The sequence below is a fragment of the Tasmannia lanceolata genome, unplaced genomic scaffold, assembly GCF_043159265.1.
Source record: "Tasmannia lanceolata isolate RefF3 unplaced genomic scaffold, GAP_Taslan_0.1 ptg000013l, whole genome shotgun sequence".
Lineage (NCBI taxonomy): Eukaryota > Viridiplantae > Streptophyta > Magnoliopsida > Canellales > Winteraceae > Tasmannia > Tasmannia lanceolata.
In genome coordinates, this window is record NW_027518690.1 from 46,472,547 (window position 1) to 46,493,912 (window position 21,366).

A 21,366-nucleotide genomic window follows, 5' to 3' on the forward strand; every position below is an offset into this window, starting at 1 on the left:
GCCAGGTCTAATCCAAACCATTCCTTTCAGTCGGCTGATGCAGGTCCACAAATCAATGGTCCTGATAATGCTTGTATGCTAAGTTGGACTTAGTGAACACAAATTTTAACTTTTGATTCATGAGGAATGCTACACTCAAGCTCACCCTTGCATAAATAAGATGAAAGGGCATTGGTCTAAAGTCACCAAAGTGCATTTATAATAGCAGCACCGGAAACTGTAAAATCAATTACATCGAATGCACTTTGGTGACTTTCAACTAACAGTGGCACCCTTGATGCACATTGGTCACTTCCAACCATGGTTTTAGATTTTGGTTTTGGTATTGCGTTTCGGACCTCACCAAAACCGAAATTTCCGAAATTTCGGTTCAAAGTGGGGAAATTAGCTATATAATTAAAAAAAATGAGATTTTTGGGTTGAATTTCTTGCAACTTCAAACAAAATTATAGAAACTCGAAATTTCAGCTGAAATCTAGTACAGTTTCTGGAATTGGTAATTCGGTTTCGGTGTTGACCGAAATCCGAAATTTCGGAGTTTGGTCGAAATTTAAAATCATGCTTCCGAGTTCCAACCAATGGTGGCGCTCTATCATCAAGGGCACTCCCTAGTTTATACTGAATCTATCTGTAATAGCAAATTGCTAGGGACTATTACAGAAGGCATTTCGCGGACCTCAGATGAATTAAATGAATAAGACAAAATATGAGCAGATAATTAAATGAATAATAAAAAATCTAAGCATTTTGTGGAACAGCTGTTGCATGAGAGTGCAGCCACCTCAAATGAATTAAAGGAATAAGACAAAATATGAGCCTAGGTGACTGAACTCTCATGCAACAGCCGTTTTGCGAAAAGCCTTATGCGATGTCCCTTGTGTTTCCTTTTGTCATTAGTCATCACCCCTTCTTTATACGGCATGTGCTGTTTTGATAGGGTAGGGTGGGGCGCAACATTTTATACCGAACCATATTAACCGTTTTAACTTAATGACTGGGCCCACCATCTCTACCCAAAACTAGATCTGGTAAAAAGTGACCCGGACCCAAGGGTCGACGCTGCCCGCCAATAATTTATGGGTCCGGGTCACTAATAGTTTGAAATTTGACCCGACCGTACGGGTCATGTCAAAACACAACTTAGATAGGTTGTGCCCCAAAAATAATTTCCATAGGATAATCCTAACCCTCACATCTCTGTAGAGGTTTCCATAAATAATAATATGCAATTCCTCCATAGATCAGAGGGCTAGGATCATCCTATGGAAATGATTTTTTGGGCATAACATATTTATGTTATTGCTCATCACATGAATGATTTGGGTCATCCTATTTTAGTCTGGGCATAAAAACAGTAAAAAAGAAAAAAAAGAAAAAAAAAAGGGTGACCCGTGGGTCACCCGGCCCGTACTGGTGGGGTCCGGGTTCACCAATCTGCGACATGTAAAATTCCAGGTCATTTATGACCCGACCCGTATGACCCGGATCCCTATGGGTTGGGTGAAACCCGGACCCGTATGGGTTGGGTGAATCCCGGCCAGGCCCACCCGTTTGCCAGGTCTAACCCAAACCCATGCATATGGTGGGGCCCTCTCACACGCTATGATGGTACCGGGGTACCATTTTACACCTTATGTTTTGACATGGCGGGCCACCATTTCCACCTAAACCCATGCATTAGTGTGGGGTCCACCAGTTTATACCTCATGTTGCTGATAGGATGGGCCCACTATTTTTTATTTGGTGGGCCTACATTTTACACCTCAGGTTTTTATAGGGTGGGCCCCACCTCATTTTGCTGATATGGGGCCCACAATTTTACACCCATACTTAGCATAAGCTCGGAGTTTGCTGGCAACCAGAAAAGGCCACAATCTATGCCCATTGGCAATTCTTTCATATAATCTATTCACAGTTGAGATAAATTGCACGGTCGAGATGTATTCTTAGAATTCGATGCCACTGTCACATGATTTTGTGAGTATTAGACCTCTGATGACCACGATACCTCTGGCCCATGAATCTAAGCCCAACACAGACAATCTAGGAAGCCCACCTTGGACCATAAACAAAACAAACTTTTTCTAGCCATGACAACCTAGGACGCATGAGCCCAAACTAGACTCGTATAGTAGGAGCCCCGTTATAGGCATACCGGTCGGCCCATATGTATAAGTGGGCCTTAGCTTGGACCCATAAATTTAAAATATTTTCCCTTTCCAAACTTTTCTACAAAATTCTTACATTCCAAACAGGGCCTTAGGGTCCGTTCGGTTGAACCAAAAATAGGGAAAATAAAGTAAACTTAAATGGTTTCCTGGTATCAAATTGCTTTGATCGATTTAAAAGGTCCCTCGAAATAAAACTTGTTCAAAAAAATAAAAATAAAAATTCACGCCTAAAGAAGGAGTGAAAAAACAGTAAATTTTAGAAAAGTCATCCCGTTTCAAACTCTTATCCAAAGAGGGCATTAATCAATGACAATATGGGAGATGAGTTTTATCCGACCTCCACCAGATTTCCTCATCTTCCAATCCTTAGAAAATTGAAAAGTCATCCCGTTGCAAGAAAATACTTTCCACATTGGAACAAAAATCCCACCATAATCCTTTAGAAAATTGAAATCATATCTCAATTTTCCTTTAGACACCCCCCTTTCATTGAACCACACAAACGCAAGAATTCCTCACTCCCCCAATTTCCTCATCTTCCAATCCACTGTAACATAAAGCCAAAAAAAAAAAAAAAGGTGAGAAACATTAGGAAGTAGATCTAAAGTGCATGACAAATTATCAGACAAGGCTATAGAGACCCTTTATTTATCTAGGATCAGTCTAATTCAAGCCACCTTTATGAAGCTATAAATAGATTCAACTAATTAAATGAATTAAAACTAAACAAACCCATTAAAAAAAAAGGAGTGGGAAAGATGGGGATATATGTACCTTGAATGAAACTCTTGAACATGTGCAAGATCTTTGTGATGGGCATCTGGCCAACTTACTTTCCTCCTCCCATTCCTTAGTTGTTGTTCTTCCACTATGGTTGTTTTCTTGAGATTACTCTTGAGAGGAGGGCCATTAACTATGAGTGATGTTGGCCCACTTGTTGCTTTACTGCTACTCTGGCTGTTCCTAACTTGCTGACCCTTTGCTTCATGAGTAGAAATGGTTTGCTTAGAGGAGAATTCATGGCTATTTTGATACCTAGTTGGTGCATAACAAGAGCACACTAGGGAGGTGCATTTGTTCTGCGCCGCTGCTTCAGCCAGTAGTACAGACTACAGACAATAAGGCCACCTCTCTCTCGAATTGTCTCTCTCTTTCTCTGTGTTTTTATCTATCAATCTATCTCTCACACATCAAATTAGAGTAGATAACTCACTTCTTAGGAAGAGAATCTCTATGCTTGAAACTTTAGATTGATCAAAAGGAAACCACGAGAAGATATGAGATAATTTATGCAATTTGTGAATGTTAGCTGGATTTAAATGATTACTCTTGAGGTTCATTTTGAAAGGTTGATTTGTGGCGTAGAGAAAGATGAAAAAAATACCTTTAAAAGATTTGTGGGGTAGAGAAAGAAGGGGGGGGAAGCTTTAAAAGCAAGAAAGACAACCATGCCTCCCCACTAATGAGTGTGTTTCTTACTTTTACCTTCGCACTCATGACTCGACCGAAAATTGGAAGTAAAACTAAAGTAGATGACAACTATCTTCTGAAAAGCGAAAGAAATGTTCTATTATTTCAGCCATATTCTGTTTTTAACTTTTTCTGTGCAGCAGAAAAACATACATACATTGATTATAGAGAGCTAGATTCTAAGGAACAAAATGTAGACTGAGAGTGAATCCTACGCCATCAAACCAAGATCGGATGGTGAGGGAAGTGCGCTCTGTTTGAATAACGACTAGAGGAAAATGCAAAAAAGAATGAAAAAAAGACAATGAAAAAGACACAGTTAGGCTCGTTTCTAAGGATCTCTAGTCCCCGAACAAATGCCTTTGAGAACACCTTGATCTGATGATCTTAGGTCCGCCATCCATCAAGCCGCTTTAAGGGTCCACCAACAGCGGCTAAAACATTGATTTGATGTCCGATATGGGACGAAGACAATGAGAATTGCCTCATTATGTTCTACAAGTTCAACGGTATTGATTGCACATTTGCACATGTCCCCATGTGGAACTGTAAGATCGATCATCACCATTGATCCTACATTCCTGCCTATTCTTTCTCATTTATAGATGCAACTGTAAAACCTTAGAATGCTTTTGAAAGTGCACTGGTCCATTCTGTGCAGAGTGTGTAGACATAATCAAAGCCCATCCTGGTACTTGCCATTTAGAAATCCCCCCATGTTTACAATGATTTATGTCCTGTTGCCCGACACACACCATGCAAGAAACGTAAAAATATTCTCAAAAGGAGCAAGGTGAGGCCAGTTTTGCATACCTTCTGCTTTAAGCTTTAGATCAAGTAAACCAACAACACATACTTCTATCATGATGATTGATATAAGTTTACAGTCAAATTTAAAATTAAGAGAAAAAAAAGAGGCCTGATACCACCCACTTAAATTTATTCCATCATCGTTTATTCAAGTCCAGCAAACGGAGATATATATGTGGGGATTGCTGGAGGGAGGGATAGTTTATAGGGCGTCCTTCGAAAGGAAGTTGTTTGGTTGGATCTTCCGGGCATTGCTCAAATCATCTACACAATCACCTCTTTCGAAAACAGCTGCAGCGCCCATCCCCGTACCTGTCAAAGATATCAAACATTTGGATAAGTTGTCAAATATCCACGACTAACCTTGACAACCCCCGACTAACCCTATATGTGTGTGTGTGTGTGTAGACGGGCGAGAGAGACTCACCAATGCATATAGATATCACTCCAAATCGGCAATCCTTGCCCCAGCGTCGCATCTCATGCAACAGTGTTGCCACACAACGGGCACCTGTGACAAGAAGCAATAGCAAGATTGTCTTTAAAAAGTGTCTTTAACTGTAATTCAAACCAAATCACCATACCCAGATGGAGAAGTTTCCAATAAGGCATTTAGAAAATCATGGTCATGGAAGTTTCCAGATAACCTTATTTTATCTGGATAACTCTCCTCATCCCTGCTCCAACTTGAATTTAACTTACTGTTTAGACTTGATGTGTAATTAATTGTATATGATGTCAAAAGGTATTCATAATGTAATAAGACAAGCCTCAAATTTACAAGGTAAAAAGTGCCAACTGCATAGGCCTCTGGAGCCCCCAAGATACCTCTCGAGATGTATGCATGGACTCTCGAGATGTATGCATGGAAACAATCAAGGATGCCTCCTTGAACTGATCAAAGTTGTTTACTTCTTTTAACCATTTATGGTAACCTACACCTTTAGTAAGATGTAGAAATGAAGCAGAGTATACTGGAACAACAAAGGGAAACATGTAACTATTAGAAAGACGACACCCTTAGAAGATACATCCAAAGCCCTAGAAGAACACTTGCACTACCTTAGAAGGATAGAGACACTACCCTCGAAGAACACCTGCACTGGAGTTAAAAAAAAAAAGTAAATTGGGATGCAAACTCCTAAATGGCTCACTGTTGTAGGATTTTGACATTTGACGGCCAGTGGCACAGTACCTGGAACTGCATAGATGCTACACTTAAACGACAGACTGAGTACCTTCAATATAGACAAACACTAAAGTGGAATGAAAGACACATTTTTTTTAATATTTGAGAAACAATTTTGGCAATAATAAACAGTCAATCCGGATGATATTTCTCAGTTTCCATTCGATAAAGTCTGTAATCATCCGACTTTTGGACACATACCTTTAAGGATAGACCTTTGAACAATATTACACAAACTACATTAGGAGATACTACCTTGGAAAGTGACACACAGCTATTCATTGTCCGATCGTTTCATGCTTTCATCTGGTCATATTTCTTGGTGAAAGCAAAATACTCTATCATGTACAAGTGGAAGTTTAAAGAAGAGCCTACCAAGATATAAAATACAGGAGTCAATGAATCGACTCGGCTGCAGAGAAGGAAGACACTACTCCCTAATGCTTTGCTTGATGATATGGGCATTGAACCAATAAGAGGAAGAGTTCAACCCAAGCAGTAAACACTAAATAAGTATTCGGGTTTGAACCTGTTAAAGTAAAAAAGATAAATAACACCTTTCTCCAAAAGGGTGTTATTTATCTTTTATACTTTAACACTCCCCGCACATGTGGCCCACTTGGCAAACACGTGGCACATGTGGTCCCACTTTGGGCCGACCATCGCATGTGAATTTTTGCTATCCGGGAGGTTTGAACTCGAGACCTTTGGCTCTAATACCATGTTAACTTACCAACTTCTCCAAAAGCTTAAGCTGTTGGAGAAAGACGTTATTTTCTTTTATACTTTAACAATCCCCCGCACGTGTGACCCACTTGGCAAACATGTGGCACATGTGGTCCCACTTTGGGCCGACCATCGCATGTGGATTTTTGCTATCCGGGAGGTTTGAACTCGAGACCTTCTGATACCAACTTCTCCAAAAGCTTAAGCTGTTAGAGAAATGTGTCATTTATGTTTTATACTTTAACAGAACCTACTTGAAATTATTGGTGACAATTCACATCACTTGTTACCTACACATACAGAAAGTACAGTAGAATGTCTAAAAATTGTTGATGAACTACAAATTGGAATAATAAATGAAATCCCAATACAGAAAACATCTCATCAATCCACTTATAAGTGGCAGAGATCAGTCAGAGCATATATGTGAGGAGTCAAGGAAGACTGGTCATCCTATTATTGTATATGGAATTATGAATAACAAGGAATAAACCACATTGTATATCCAAGAATGAATCTTCACTTGGCCACACTAGACACTCAGATGAATCTCCACATGCAAATCTATATAATTTGAAATGCCTGTGTTGACCATTGCCTTAGTAGATGAAAAAAAAAAATAGAGACCAAATTATGAGATTATTTACCGGACTTTTGGGATTAAATAATATTTGGATGTGATAGAAATTATGAATTTTTAAAATTGAAAAAAATACCACGTTGTTTGGAAGTTAAGATTTTGATCCGGCCAGATTAACAAAAAAATGTCGGATTTTGTATTAGAAATGGAAAGTTGACTTTTTATTCTTTTAGGCTCTTTTCACTTGTTTTTCCGGGAAAGGAAAAGAAAAGGATGCTTGAGAAACTAAGTGGAAAAAGGAAAAGATATCCCGAGAAACTGTGCAGGAAAAGGTTTCCCGCGCCTGTTCACTTGCATGCAGGAAATCCCGAGAAACTATCAAAGAGAGAAGGAAGCCCGTCTTTTTTTTTTTCCGTGTGAGGAAAAAAAAATCTTGCAATATTGGTGGGAAATGGAATCTCTCTTTAGCGAGAAAACACCATTTTCCACGTCATTTTTCCAATTTTCCCCAATTTTCCAACTATGTAATGTTGGTTTCTCTGGAAAACAAGTGAACACACTATTTTAGCTTTCTTGGGAAAAAAGAGGTGTTTTCCCTGGATTTGATTTCCCGAGAACGCAAGTGAACAGAGCCTTAGATTTGGGCCTTGAAACTATTTTTAATAAATCCAAAAGGATGGTATTTACCTATTTACATGTAAATCTTACTTAAATGACTTTGCATGTAAATACCACGTTTCATGTATGTGTTTCCCTGTAATTATGTACCGGATGCAGTACAAAGAGTGGAGAAACGCGCGGGGAAACATGCTTTCCCAATTTTTAGGAAGCTCTATGTTTCCTCATTTTCCAGGGGCGCATCTGGTAACTTTGGTTGGTTAATCCCCACGCAATAAAAATTGTTTTCCCAAGTAAATCGGTGGATGGGGTAGAACAATTGCCCCTCTTAACCCTAACAAAATTCCCAAATCTCCCTCCCCTTCTTTTGTCCTACTTTTTAGCCGGTGGGTAGGGTGTGTGTGTGTGGGTGGCGGGGTGGGGTGGGGTGGGGGGGGGGGAGGCCATCCGACCCTCTCACCCCCAAGGAATCAAACTTTGGTCCCCCCAAAAGTGGAAGTTTATGGAAGTCGGTGAAAATCTTGTAATATGATGGAAGCTTATAGAAATCCATGGAAGTGGTGGAAATTTAAGATGAAAGATCAGAAAATGCTAGTACTACTTTTAGAAGAAAACCTTAGTGTATCAAAACGTTTTCTTAAGTTTGGGTGGACTGCGTGGACCATCCAACCCTCGCACCAACAAGGAATCAAACTTTGGTCCCATAAAAGTGGGAGGCCCACTCCAGGGTTACTTATCAAGGGATTGGTAAAGGGAGTAATGACTAATCAAGGATCAGCAAATACTAGAAGTGGTTGGATTAGCTATATCAATAAAGGGAGCATGAGTTATGTATTAGGGTTTGGGGTTGGTTGAGAGGAAGTGCTGGCGTGGAGTGGGGGGTAGACCATCCAATCCTCTCACCCCCAAGGAATCAAACGTTCGCTCCCCCCCTCCCCCCAAAAAAAAGGGGAAGTTCATGGAAGTCGGTGGAAATCTTGTAAAATGATGGAAGCAAATGGAAATCCATGGAAGTGGTGGAAATTTAAGATGAAAGATCACAAATGCTAGAACTACTTTTAGAAGAAAACCTTAGTGTATCAAAACGTTTTCTCAAGTTTGGGCGGACTGCGTGGACCATCTGACCCTCACACCGACGAGGAATCAAACTTCGGTCCCCATAAAAGTGGAAGCTAATGGAAGTCGATGGAGATCTTGTAAAAATGATGGAAGCTTATGGAAATCCAGGGACATGGTGGACGTTTAAGATGAAAGATTCGAAAATGCTACAACTACTTTTAGAAGAAAACATAACTGTATATTATTTTCTATTATTGAATAATGAACGCATAAAGGAAATTAATAGGAATTTAGAAAATAAATAGAAATAAACCCCAATACGGCCTAGTGGTACCAACATGGAGAAACAACATTATTCAACAGCAACGTAGCATATCCCTTCTGAGTATGCAGCATTTTCCGATAGCAATATTCTTTCCACAAGTCTATAAATCAGTCACTACTTTGATTTTGAAGCTTGATGAACAACATAGTTTTACTGCATGAAAGTGTCTTGGGTTCCACCAATTATCAAATATGAGGTATATAATGAAATACACACAAAGACTGCTGAAGGTATGAATGTCAAAGGCAATGAATCCAGCCTTCTCCTTGATTGTTTTGATGGTCTTCTCTTGCATTTTATACTTTTTGCTCTTCACCATACTATAAAATTTCATCAAGCCATATATTTGGACCCAAAATAACTCTTTTAATCTACATACAAGTGTACTATTCATGGCTACAGGAGTCTCGGAGATATGATACCCACTATAAAGTCCAACCTCTTTCCAATTAATTTAAAATGCTTCTCACATAGAAAAGAAGCTACAACATGGCATGGCATTCCAATTGTTTGATCATTAGTTAAGATGCAGAGTTATATTAGATGCCCATTTACTGGTTTTATTACTTCTTTTATGCTTCTTTCATTTGTGTTAATTTTTATTTTTCACGGAATTTCAGTTTGCATGAGTTCAAGAAACAAATAACCAGTCTTTTCAGAAGATATAGCAACTCAATGGATTTCAACATAGTCTAATCTACATGGAAGCTAGTGTGACAATGGGAGGGGAGAAGAGAGACAGCAATATAAATCTAGACCTAGCCTACGTGAGTCCACAAATGAAGTTAAAAAAGCTGGCAAGAAACAACGACCAACTTGGGTTAACTTGGTGAATGTCCACATAATTAAGAATATTGCAAATATTTGGCGAAGAAATTTTCAGCTCTTGAAGATTCAAACCTGATTTATTTCATTAATTTCTAGAAATGAAGGAACTAGAAGTATCTATCAAAGTATTCCAATTAAAGCTCGGCTGAACCCTGGTCATCCATTTTATGTTATGGTACACTCTCTCAACAAACTAAAGGCAAAATAACCTTTTTTTTTACCCAACCTTGTTCGATTTGGTAGAAATGTTACCATTTGGCCAAATGGTCTAAGGATCAAAACCCTCGGTGGTGCACCGGAAAGTAACTTTTTTTCCTGTAAACGTAAGGGGGAAAAACATATACAAAAAACTACCTCTCAAAAGAGAAAAAAACATAAATGGAAAACATAGAGAACCCACCATGCAAATATCAATCCTCAACCATCATTATCCGACAAGGTTAACACTCAACACTAGCAAGTACTACTTTTCTTAGTGATAATAACTGGAAGCATATCAAAATGTAGGTATATTGCCATTATAAACCGGAATCAGTTATTACAAATACCTGTTGCGCCCAAAGGATGCCCAAGAGGCATTGCACCTCCATTAACATTCACCTTTTCTGGATCAAGGTCCAGTTTCTTGGAGCAATATACAAATTGGGATGCAAATGCCTACAAATTGAGCGATGACATTGCAAACAATCAAAAACTTAAACTTTAGTTCAAGGAGATAAAAAAAAATTAGACCTCCAGTGTAAAAATTAGACCTCCAGTGTTTTATTTGGGTGGACCCACTCGGTCTTCCTCTTGATTTAATGAAATTTTTACCAAAAAAAATTAGAGCAGTCCAGGTTGGAGCTATTACCTCATTGATCTAAAAGAGATCGACATCATTAATTTCAAGACCAGCAGACTTCACTGCAGCGGGAATCGCAACTCCCATGACTGTGGGATCCACTCCAACAGCAGCAAAGCTCCTACACAAGTAACACCAAAGGATTTTGAAGCAACGGTGATGTGCATGGGACCCATTCCTCCCTTGCAAGGTATTTGTGGCAGAAAAAAAGATAAATATCGCCATTACCAATGATGGTAACATCTATTATCCCATTAGACACTGATGCGATTCCAGGGGGTCCACATGCCCACAGAGCAGTCAACTGACAATTGAAGTTAGGGAACCCTAAAATTCTGATTTATCATGATTTTCAATTGAATCTTGGAGGAATCTGAGTAAAGGGTAGTATGAAATTGTTTGTTGACTGTTTCTAGCAGTGTGTTCCTAGATTTTATTTTCAGCAAGGATTCCAGTCAATTTAGGAGTTGAATTTGTCTTAGAATAGGAGTTTACTTCGTGTTACGGATAAAAGATTGCAAACTAATATGCAGTGAGGGTAATTTTAGACTTTAGTTCAAAACACGCATGAATCTTGAAAAAGTGGAGGTACAAAGGCCCTTTTGTCCTTCTTGATACTATCAGAGCCTAACCTCAATCATTCTCTTTGCACTCTCATTTTGAATATTTTATTATTTCTTACTGTCTATTTCACGTAGCATTTAACACACATCGATTCCCTTCATGACTTGGCCCTTCAATAGAAACCCTACCATTAAAAACGGTTATGTTATTAGTCATATCAACAATGTTTCTTGACCTGTTGTTGCCAATCAACGAAAACTCTAAACTAAGAATGTCAACGTTATTAAGTGTACCATCATCATCTCTTCCACTTGAACCGAATTGATTAAGAGAAATAATCATTCGGTAGTTTAGAAACGGCAACACTATTAAATATTCCGCCAGCGTTTTTCCCACTCCAATGGTTATATCCAGTAATTGCCCTAATCAGAAACGGCAATGCTATTAAATATACCGCTGGCATTTTTCCACTCGAACCGTTATCAAGGTCTTAAATTTCGGTTTCGGTATCAATTTCGAAACCCACCGAAATCCCAAATTTCGGGCTGAAATTTGGTATTTCAGGAAATTTTGTAACAATTTTTTTTTTTAAACGATGACATTAACTCGAAATTTCATACCGAAATTCCAAAATTTCGGAATAAAGGGCGAAATCTGAAATTTTGCCAAATTTTGGTTTCAGTCCCCACTGAAATCCGAAATTTCAGTCTGAAAACTGTATTTTGATGATGGCACTCTTTACTTTATCAAAAGTACGGTATGGCCAACACCATAGGATGATCCAAACCGTCCATTAGATGGTCCACATCCTAAATAGGTTGTGCCCCAAAAATCATTTCCATAGGTTGATCCTAACCCTCCGATCTGAATGTTAGAGGGTTAGGATCAGCCTATGGAAATAATTTTGGGCACCACCTATTTAGGCTTTGGTCCATCTATTGGACAGTTTGGATCATCCTATGGTGCAGGCCAGACCGTACTTTTAATAAAGTGAGGAGTGCCCTCGTGAAAATACAGTAGTGCTGAAAACATTTTCCTTTTTTAAACTGAAAAGATGGAGCTTTTCGAAAGGGACGACGCCTTTCGCGTTTTTGTCACCGTCTCTCTCCCACGCTTTTCTTCACCCGAGTGAAGCTAGGAAACCGAGAGTACGACCTACAACCCAACAAATTGACTTTTGCCACATATGCTAAGTGGCGTGAGCAAGCCCTTGGATGTAGGAAAATATAATAAAAAGTAAAATTTTTAGATACGCATGGCGTTTTCTCATTGCAGAGCTAGTAACCGTTCATTCTGCCCCCACCAAGGGTTTGTGCTCAAAGAGAGTAAAAAGAGCACCTATTATGAGAATAAATACAGGTGGGGCCGACCTTGTTCAAAGATATGAACAATTTTCTTGTTAGCCCCCACCAGAGTTTCATGATGAGAGAGAGAGAGATGTACCGGTTGTGGCTTTGTATAAGGATGTGATTTGCTAGGGTCCATTGCAAAAGGCAGTTCGCAGCGGGTCTGTCCCATGTCAGACCAGCCACCTCATGAATGGAGACAACAGATATTGTCTCCATTCATGAGGTGGCTGGTCTGATATATGACATACCAGCCATGAAATGCCTTTTTGCGATGGACGGCAGATCCCCACCAGATATATTGAATAAAAAAGAAGATTACAAATGAGAGAAAATTACAGACGACAATAGATAGCTCCAGAGGAGTCTTCTAATACGATGGTGCATTACAAAGAAAATTAATGGTGCTTATATAGAGCACTTACATGATAAATATAGAATAGAATCAAGATAACTATAGAAGGAGATGAGAATGCAACATTCTAATCTAGCCTAATTTCAAATTCAGTCTACCCTCATTTCTAATCTTATATATATAAGTAAAACGGAATCCTCTAAGCTGTGGTGGTGCCACGTGTCAGCCCCTCCTATACATGCAATTTCTACGTATAGGCTTTGTGCGGACTTTAAATGCTTATATTTAAGGCATTTAATATTGATTTATTTCTATGCCAATCAATATTCCTCAATCCTCTTAACGTATATCTCTTAACTTTCCTAGAATATTTGCGGACTTTAAACGCCTATATTTAAGGCATTTAATATTGATTTCTTTCTATGCCAATATTCCTCAATCCTCTCAACGTATATCTCTTAACTTTCCTAGAATATTTGTCTCTTCATCTTCCTAAAAGCCTAGAGTCTCATGTCTCTTCCCTAAATAACGGCCAGAAATACATATTCTCCATAAATATAGCGCAAAAGTTTTTATTAAACACAACTCAATTATATATCGTTTCATATTTTCATTTCTATTTCTGCCAAATCACGTCTCATCCCTAAATAATTGCGAGGAAATAGATATTCTCCATAAATTTACTCTCCTACCCAGACGTTTACATTTTCCCTTTGATTACCTCTCTTACTAAATTTGTCATCTCTTTCCAAGAAGAAAATTAGAAAGCACCAACGTGGATCAAGTAAAGCGGCAAGTTGATGGAGGAAGAAGGCAAATCTGGTTAGGGAAGTTGCGGTGGAGGCCGAGAGAAGAAGGTATGGAAGAGGTTAGGTTGGGATACCTTCCCCATTGCCCAAAGGATTTCAATCTACTCTCCTGCTGCTGGTATTCTTTCACTGAAGATAAAGGAGTTCTGGCTATGAAACGTAAATCATAAAGCTATTTAATTGTTAAGATATTCATTATTGGAATGACCTACTTTTCATATTTTAGTTGAATCATATGGAGAGCGCATGCGGCCTATACTCTATGTAAAATACTTAGTGCGTGTTTGGCGTACCGTTTAAAACACCGTTTGGCATTTGAAACACCGTTTTGGGGCCAAACGGCCGTTTGTGAGTCTTTGGGTGCGCAGCTACCGTTTGAAACGCCATTTGAAACACCGTTTTGAACCCTCAAAACGGTGTTTTGCAAATGGAGAGGGGGGGGGGGGGGGGGGGGGACGTCTGTTTGCAAAATGCCGTTTTGAACGGAGTTTTTTGGGCTGTGGGTTTTTACGTGTTTGCCCTCACCAAAACCTATTTTTACACCCATTTTTTTCCCAATCTCTCTCTCTCTCTCTCTCTCTCTCTCTCTCTCTCTCTCTCTCTCTCTCTGCAACTTCCCTAAAACAATGCCCTTTTTGGTCATTTTACCACTAAAACTCCATTTTGGGGCATTTGCAACCAAACACACAATACCTCCGTTTGCGGTTTAAAATACCGCTTTGATATGGCTAACCAAACATGAAAACGCCGTTTTGCCAAATGATGTTTTGAACCAAAACGCCATTTTGCAAAACAGCGTTCCAAACGCTATTTCAAACGGTACGCCAAACACACCCTTAAGCTCTTTGCTATATCATTTGTAACCCCTCTGTTATCTCTCGAGCATGGGTTTTTTGTGTAGTTTAGGGTCTCTTATGAATTCAATTAATACAACAGTACAACTTTCAAAGGATGTCAGGTATGTATATGTAGTATGAGCGATTTTTTAACTTTTTCCATTACCCTTGAACATCTGCTTGCCATTTTTATAGGTACGATCACATATGTTTATTTCCCCATCTTCCAATTTTTTTTGTAAATCATAGGTATCCTTTCCCAATCATTTTCCCTTTATTACTAAATTTATAAGAGACATGTAAGCATGAAAATCTATGCAAGGAAATATTCAAATGAAACTCTATGAGCGCACTTCAGATCATGTTTAGACCGTGTAGTTGCTCTTGACAGTCCTATGGCAGTTGCCAATCACCTAGGTGAGAGTTACTCTTCTTTTTAATTGAGCATTTGCTTCTTCTTTTTTGAATCACATATAAAATGGTTTTTTAAATTGAAGGATATAATAAATCTGCGTCTTTTGTGATTTTCTGCTCACAAAAGAGACATGGACAAAATTATTATTTCTATATATCAAGACTTAACCCCATTAGATGCCAATTCATTCGTTTGAATTAGTATTCCATCATCAAGGCATTTGTTGCGTCTGAATTCCCCTTCATATTCCAGGTATTTGTGTTACGGAACATCACATACGTGCCTATGCTTACTATGGCCAGGAGTCAGGATGCATGGTCATTTTCACCGACATTAGCATTGCTTTTGAGATGGGCCATATCAACATATTCTTTACTACTTTCAATTTCTTTTGATGTTTATGGATATTGAGTTGGGTGTTGTTGAACCGGTGCATACGGAAATTTGGCTGTTGTGAGTTTGGTTCTGTTGGCGTGATGGGAGATTCTTTTGGACTTATGGGGTGGCTTGGTTTTGTGCTGCGGATAGGGAGGAGGGAGCTTTGGCGGTTGTGGATCGGTGATTGCTGGAGGTGGTGTTTGTTGGATTTTCCAATATGAGTAGGAGCAGCAGCCCTAGCCCTTCAAGACCCCGGCAGTTCCGTAGAAGCGAGCGTGTGTCTTATCGCTATTCACCCTATAGAAGAGACCGTCGCAGTTACAGTTTTGCCTTTGAGCCATATCATTTCCTGAAATTCCTCTCATCCATTTTAAGTCTAAAGTTGTTAGTAGTTCTTTGTTTTACTTCTAAATAATTGCATTTGATGACTTTTCTTTGCATTGGGTTGGAAGGCAACAAATAGGGGGTGTTTTTTTTTTTGGTCTTTACATAAGTTTGTTATTTTTTTTGCATCCTTACATAAGTTTGTTCAATACATTTGAACATTGGTAAATTAGGAGGCACTTCTCTAAAGTTGGTAAGATTTTGAAAGAAAGGACACTCTCGGTAGTATGTATGCAGAGTTAACCATTTTCAATGGTTTTTTTTATTATAAGAGATCGGGCGAAATGCTAAGTAGGATCCTTTCAAACCTCATAGATCAGTATCCTGTTTGGCAATGCAAATCAATGCAATTTTAAATTCATCGATATACTTATTTAAATTCAAATTTTATGAATAGTTTTTTCATTATATCATATCTTATATGTAATTTCCACAAGAAACTCAAAATAAAAACTAAGATTCCATTCTTTATTCATTCTTCAATGTCAAATGTAGCTTTATTAATTTAATTTTATAATTTTTTAATCAATTTGCAACGTTATCAATTAATTAATTTCTCTATTTTCAATATTTTGAATCCTCCTTTTAACTAACCATCAATCTGTAATGTTGCTTCCTGTTTTTTGTCGCCCCGTGCGTCGCACGGGTCTGCAACTAGTTCAATATAATTGCTTAATCTAGCTAGGTTACCTCTCTTAATCCACTTGCCTAATCTAAGAACATGACGATCCAACAATGAATCTCAATCCAATCCAATTTCTCACATATTCTAACACCTACCCCAATTAGAATTCATGCGAAACAAGGCAAACAATATGGCTATCAGGAGAAATTGACACCAAGAACAATTAATGTACAACAACTACTATTAGCTATGGGTGTAAACGGATCGAATTCGAATCGGATATGGCTATATCCGAATTTGATTACAGTATAGACTATCCGAATTCGACGGATATTTAATATCTATTACCGAATTCGTATCCGCCGGATATTGTTCGAATTCAGATATTATCCGTATCCGTTTATCAAGTAAATTCGAATATTTTATTCCAGCACATTATCTTTCTTCTCCTTCTTACTCCTCGAATGAATTTTCCAAACCCTAAAACCAGAGCTCTACATTCTCTTCACAAAATTAACTCTCAAACTAAAATATATGAGATCCTCTTCTTCCTTTTAAAACAAAGGTAGAGAGAGAGAGGCGGTGGGGATGGATTATGGTGTTGGTAGTGGTCTTTGGATTTTTTCTTCTTTTTTTGTGTGTGTATATGATGGGATGTGTTTGGGCTATTTTGAACAGGGGAAGTGTGAGTGCTGATTGCGGAAGATGAAGAGAAATGGGGATGGAGATGGGGATTGGGTTAAAGATGGAGGTGACTGGCGGTGATGGAGGTGGCTGTGAGAAGGTGGAGAGGGGTGGCGGTGGATTTTGGTGGGGTTGGAGGCACCAAGGAATGCCAAAGATGGTGTCTCAAGCTCCTCCTTTCTCCTCTCTCTTGCTTCTCCTTGTAAACCTTAGAAGTTCCCTATTTTAATTGCATTTTGGGTTTTTTTATAACCCTAAGTTCGAAAATTGATCAGAGCCATCTATTTACCATCAATGACCTAGATGCCCTTTTTGCTTTAGAATTCTTTAGAAACTATGACATCTTCTTTCAATCACCATCATCCATTTGTCTCTTTCATCCTACAACCCACATTTGTTGCTCCATAAAGACGCCATGTCAAACTCCAAGAATGCTCTTAAAATGAGAGATTACTTTATTTCCTACCTGTGGACCCCGATCCGAGGACGGTGCCGAGGGACGCGAGATCCCTCCTGCAATCCTCTAAGATTTCCACAACGTGAAGGAGAGCTCTACCAAGGAACTCTCGAAACTGTTGCCACCCTCACAGCATAGCATGAGTGGCGATATATAAAAAGAAAGAGATACATCCTGATCCGGAGCCAGGGCTCGAAACCAAGATATAACTAAAATAACTCAGAGTCGCCATCCATGGATGCGCCATGGAACCAAAACAAATGCTCTGTTTGCAATGGATAACCAGAGATACAAAAGGTCCGTGCCTGATGACGAATGGAGAAGGTCCGAAGAGCGCCCCCAATTCGCCCGAGTGCGAACACTTGGTCTCTTATGCCATTTATTATTAACCTCGAAGAGTTTTGGGCAAAAATCATGTGAAATGGGAACAATCCTCAGGAGTCGTCTACCTAAGTATGCATTTCCTGAGGATAAAGATAATAAACACCCATAAAATAAAATGAAAGATGTGTTGCCTAAGCATAGGTAGGTTATGAGTGACATGCCTAAAGGGTGTCTAAGTTCTGATGTGCAAACACATGCAAGCTATAGCTAAAGGTATAGGATCAGTACAAGAAAGTAAGAAAACATATCAAAAGAAATACAATAATTACACAATAAATCCTAAGACTCTAAATGATTAGCCCGAGTCCTCAGATGGTCTGGTATTCATCCAAAGAAGCCTACGTATCCCCGCCTCCACGAGAATCAAGGCAACGTAGTTCTTCGCACTTATTCTAAACTATGATGCCTAAGACACCTAGACCTCTATCTTAGACTCGATCTAAAAGACCGAACTAGTTCTTAAAAGCTTCTTGTATGATTATTTAAATTCCAGTGAATTGTAAATTTTAGGACAGCCTATATGCCCTAGCTAAATGCAGGTTAGCCCTAAGCTAATGCAGGTGGTTCCTACAACCTACGTGTAACTAGGCTGTGCGTCCTAAGGAAAACAATGGGATCACTAACGCATCTTAGACCTAGTCATCAGTCGGCGATGTGAATCGCCAACTGACTGGACGGAGGCGCTCCTATAACTCTAGGACAGACCCCTAACTCTAAAACAAGCATATAACAAACAAACAAATAAACAACCTATCAAAAGAAACTCCTAACTCTAAAACTCTCTATCTAGGACAAACTCCTAACACTAGAGGAAGAGCTTTTGAAAACACGGTTTTAAAGAAAAAGGGTTAAAGCATTTTTATTCACAAAGTTTGGCTGGACCTAGGATAAGAATCCCAAGCTGCACTACGTACCTCGTGGAAGAGGATCAAGCCAACGTAGTTCAAAACGAACTTTCCAACTACGCTACTAAAAACACTCAACACTTTAGATTTTTTTAAGGTTTTTTATGCTTTCAAATGTTTTTGACGTTTTAAATTTCTAATGTTTTTGAGTTTTCAAATATTCCAATACTTTTGGACTTTAAAATGTTTTCACTCTTAAAGGGAACACGCAAGCAACACCACAAACTAGGGAAAAGCCATAAATCTAAAGGGGAAACCCCGAACAAACAACAAGCAATTAGCGTCTCAAAGAGACGGACCACAACAAGAAAGATAGCGTCCCAAGAACAGAGAAAACAATCTAAGATCCTAAGCAGGGAAGGCTCTATATGACTGAGTTAGTCTCTAATGGAAAAACTCCAAACTAATAACACTAAGGAAGGAGTACAAATGAGTCAGAGACTCTCTAATAACACTACCAAGTCTAAGACTCGCTCTAAAAGAGGAGGCCACTCTAACATGAGGCTAGGTAAGCCTCCTAAAGGGGAAACTCTCTATATGAGACAAGGCTTGTCTCTGAGACACAAACGACGTAAACAAGGGTTCTGATGAGACTGGGCAAGTCTCCTATATACAAAGGAGGGGTGCTCTACTGGACTGAGCAAGTCCCCTAAGGATGGGCTTGGGCTAGCGCCTTCATCGCCCCCTACAATGACAAGGGCGCTACATGACTGAGCTAGGCTCTCCTAAGAAAAGGAAAAGATAATAGGAGCTTGCCGGATCTTAAGCAAATTTTGATCGTATGCCAACTACTAATACATGATATTTCAAACACACACTCATCATCTATTTCCAAAAAGAAGACAAGGAATACCATATGAGACAACATCTTATGATAGTATTCTCCGAATGCACATATTTTGATACCAGCAATTAGGAATCAATTTATTTTGGAAATGAAGTGTTAATCTTACCTCTCCCAGACAAGTATCACTCCGATAAGAAGTTGAGGAAATAATGAATTTAAAAGACAAACTTCTCTCAAAAGCTAGACCCACTGACATGAGGAAAGGAAAACAACATACAATTCGCCAGACAATCCCATGAGTTTTTTTCTTTTATGATCCAATAGCATTATTATCAAAGCTTAATGCCAGCTACAAAGTTGAACAGAATTTTGGCACCTAATGGCTCGAATTTGGTTTCAGTGAACAGGAAACCAGCTATGGTATATACGCATTGAAACACAGTCCATTTGATATCACTTACATATGTTAACTCACCAATGAACCAAATAAACTATGCACACATTGAGGCATATTCAACTTGATATCAACAACATAAGCACTAGGACTTAAAGCAAGGTTATGAATTCTATTTTCTGATCAGTGTAATATTCATGAACACTAATCAATCAAAAACTGAACACCATAAGAACTGAACCAGTCTTTCAATCAAAACTAATCAATATAAATCAATTATAAGAACATGAACCCCATCCCACTGTTAAGGACTGAACCGATCTTTCAGCCAAGATTCCACTACAACAATCAATCCATTTCAAGGAGGTGAGAATCACCCGTACATCAGGGACTAAACGAATCCTTTAACCAAAGTAGAATCACATAGATCATTTGATTGTTAAAAAAAAATGAAAATCATCTAAGCCCAAGGAATTAATCAAATCCTTCAAACAAAATAAGGAATATAAATCATTCAACCATGTGTAATATAGTAGGGATTTACCTGAACTAGAAAATGAAGAGAATTGAAATTTTTTGGAAAGACATTACACCTGCTATGCCGATGATCCTTTCGATTGTACCTTCCTCCTCGATCTCTTTGCAGATTTTTTTTTTAAAATCAAGAAAACCCCTCTCCAATTTTCTTTTTCCACAGAAAATGAGCTTCTTCTCCACAGCAGCTCTCCCTCCCTCGCTCTCTGATTTTACCTCCAAAGTTCTGGCCCTCTGAATTTTTCTTCAAAAAAATGGATCACCCCTGAGAAGATGATGGCTAAGATGACAAGGGTAACTCGAATGAAATGGAGGAGGTGGCTAATGAAATAGAGCTGTGGGGGATGGAACGGTAATGGTTGCAGAGAGAAGATGGAAGATGGGTTGAGGTCTAGGGCTAGAGGTAGGAGAAGGTGGTAGGTTTGGGTTGAAAATCCAATCGGAACTTGGATGGTAGTGGCGATGGTGGTGGGGATAGGATCGGGTGGTGGTTAGGGTTTAATAAAAGGTGAAAAGAAGATGGGATATGGGTTGGGGATAATGGGTTTGGAGAGAGAAAGAGATGGGGTTTAGGTTAGATTGGGGGTTCTGTAGAGGGGAATGACCGGATTCCGGCAAGGCCACCGGAATCCATGGAGGTTGTAAGTGAATGGGTAAATGAAAGGGGGTTTTGGTGGTGCTAATGGGGGAGATGACAAGGGGTTTGGTTTTTACAGAGAAATGAGAATGGGAAGGTGGCTGGAGATGGTAGAGATGGGGGTAGGAATGACGTGGGTTTGGTCGAAATTAACGGGGTTGGCCGGCCGGAGTGGGATGGAGGTGGCGGATTTGCAGAGGTGGTTGGAGTTGGTCGGTGGATGGAGGTGGCACGACCGGAGAAGATGGGTATCGG

General features: G+C 39.2%; 1 pseudogene; it reads right to left on the reverse strand.

Annotated features, from left to right (window-relative positions):
* Positions 1 to 4,618: 4,618 nt before the first annotated feature.
* On the reverse strand, positions 4,619 to 10,842 carry LOC143891325 (3-ketoacyl CoA thiolase 1, peroxisomal-like; annotated as a pseudogene).
* Positions 10,843 to 21,366: the final 10,524 nt, after the last annotated feature.